The sequence below is a fragment of the Gavialis gangeticus genome, unplaced genomic scaffold, assembly GCF_001723915.1.
Source record: "Gavialis gangeticus isolate Ggan-Ray unplaced genomic scaffold, GavGan_comp1, whole genome shotgun sequence".
Taxonomy (NCBI): Eukaryota; Metazoa; Chordata; order Crocodylia; family Gavialidae; genus Gavialis; species Gavialis gangeticus.
This window is the reverse complement of record NW_017728992.1, coordinates 63,614,296-63,617,367: the sequence shown is the minus strand read 5'-3', so window position 1 is coordinate 63,617,367 and position 3,072 is coordinate 63,614,296.

The following is a 3,072-nucleotide window of genomic DNA, read 5'->3' as shown; positions in this document are numbered from 1 at the left end:
GGGGGCAGGGCTTGGGCGCGCGGCAGCCTCCTGCCGCCTCGGGGTGGCGCCCGCGCTGCTGCAGGGCTCGGGCCGGCTCCCCCTCTCATGCCACCCTGGGGTGCCAGGTCCCGGGCTGCTCGGGAGAGCGGAGGCAAAGCTCCCGGCTTGCGGCCGGAGAGGTGCTCGCCTCCGGGGGCGGGGATTGTTCCCGAGTGAAACCCATAAGGGGAACCGGCTGGCATGTCCTGAGGGCTGCCTGCCGTCGGACCTGGCCTTACTCTGGGCTGGGGAGTTGGTTTCCCAGGTGGGTGATGCCTGTGTGGGTTTCTTTGCACGCACATACACACTGCATTCATACATTACACCCCCTGGTTATACTACACACACACTGCATTCATAAATTACACTTGTGAGCGCACACTGTATTCATATACATACACACACCACCTGCATATATTCCGCATGCATGCACTGCATGAATCTATTACACAGACACACCACATTCATGTATTACACACACTGCACATGTATATTACATGCAGTGCTTTCCTGTATTCCACACGTGTAGGCACACTGCATGCATGTATTGCACATGTGCACTGCTCATATATATTGTGTACACTGCGTGCATATATTGTGCGCACCGCATTCATAGTATATACACTGCATTCATATTACATGTGCATGCATATATTACACATACTGCATTCATGCATTACATGTGTGCACACATATATACTGCATTTATATATTACATACTGTGTGCATATATCCTTACTCATTGTTTTCCCATTTCCAAATCTCTTTCTATTTGCACAGGCCCAATTATAAGACAAGTGCCCCCCCCAACATTAAGCATTGCATACATAGACCATACACACCCCACACATACATACATTACACACACACAAAATACCCCCATGTACACACAAACATACACATTGCATACATATATATCACACACCCCACACACTGCATACATATATTACATGTGCGTACTGCATGGATATATTACACTGCATGGATATAATACTCACTGCATTCATATTATACACGCTAAATTCATATATGCACTGCATTCATATTACACATGCACACACTGCATGCATATATTACACATTGCATGTATTATGTGTGCACATGTATACTGCATTCATATATTACACACACTATGCATGTATAGCATACACTGCATGCATATATTGTACACACGTATGCACACACACACACTGCATTCATGTATCACACACACACGGCATTTGAGAAAACATCCTTACTCATTGTTTTCCCATTTCCAAATCTTTCCATTTATCCAGACCCAGTTATAAGACAAGTGCCCCCACACACAAACATTAAACATTGCATACATAGACCATACACACACCACATACTGAATTATTATTACACACAAACACATGCCCCCACATATGCACAAACATACACATTGCATGCATATATATCACACACTCCACACACTGCATACATACATTACACACACACATAATGCCCCACACATGCAAACATATACGTAGTATACATATATCGCACATTGCATATGTATATTACACACACACACACACACACACACACAGAGCGTATTCTGAGATAATATCCTTACTCATTGTCTTCCCCTTTACAAATCTCTTCCATTTGTCAAGACCCAGTTATAAAACAAGTTCTTCAAGCAAGGGGCTTGCTTGAAGGTGCCGAGGTGAGGAACACATGTTGCATTTCTCCCAGGACAAGTGGTGCCTGTGTTCGTCCTGGAACAGAAATGTCCCAGGATTGGTGTGTCCACACATCCCCTTCCATTCCAGTCAGGGTTTGGTGAGCAGCTGAATCCACTGCTGCTTTTTTGCCATTGATTCAGTGATGCAATCCCGGGATAACTCTTCAGACACACTTTGTGATGTCCAGGGACAAAGCATTAGCAATTCTTATTCCATGAACCTTCCTAGGGTTTGTCCTGAGGCAACAGGCAGGCATGTCTGACCAACTGCACTTTGTCCCGGGGTGAAGGGGTTTCTCTTGGGACAAATGTGACTTCTGTTTCTAGCCTGAGAGGAAGGCAAAGCAAGCTGTAGACACCAATTCTTGAACCTGATACAAGAGTCATTTATCAGATTGCTATGATTTATTCTAACTTAGGTTTCTGACATGGGTAAGGTTACTCTCTTGACTTCACCTTTACTAAATGTGAGTAAATACATTCAATTTCATGCATGTTATGTTTAAACAATACAGTATTGGTTGCTTAGTTAATTAAATGAAATGAAATGCTCAATTAAATAGATGCATAGTCCTGACTGATACTTGTCAATCAATGATAAAAGTGTCAAAAAGGAAGATGCTTCCTTATTCAGAAAATCATGTTTGTTTACATCTAAATACAGCAAGGTCACATGATACCATAACCATGTATGAAGCCATTTGTGTAGTGCCCTGCTCCCACCCCCTGCTGCCCTACAGGGAGGTGCTATGTGATTTGGGCTGCACTCTACTGCTGCAGCCCAAATAGCAGAAAGCCCCTCCCTCTGGCAGTTGATGATGTGGAGCTGTCCGACTGCCACCTGTTGCTGGTGGGGGAAAGCCACCTGCCAGCATTGGACCCTGGGCTGCCCCCAAACCCACTGTCCTTGAGCCCCCTTAGCACCCCCTCTCTGCCCAGACACAGTCCCCTTCCTCTCCCCACAACCTGGACATGGCTTAACTGCAGTCCCTGGAGATCTCTGATCTCCCCTCCAGCATGTACACAGCCCACTCCCACCCCTGGAGGCCTCTGATCCCTCCACACAAACGTGACTCAGCATCACTGCCCGGGAATCTTCCCACCCTGCCCTGACACAGCCAGAACCGCCCCTGCCTGGAATGGGCTCCCAAGGGAGGTGGTGCTCTCCCCTACCCCAGGGGTCTTCAAGAGGAGGTTGGATGGGCATCTGGCTGGGGTCATCTGAACCCAGCACTCTTTCCTGTCTATGCAGGGGGTCAGACTTGATGATCTATTCCAACCCTAGCATCTATGAATCTATGCCAACCCCAGAGACTCTTGATTCTTCCCTTCTGCATGAACACAACTCACACCCTGCATTC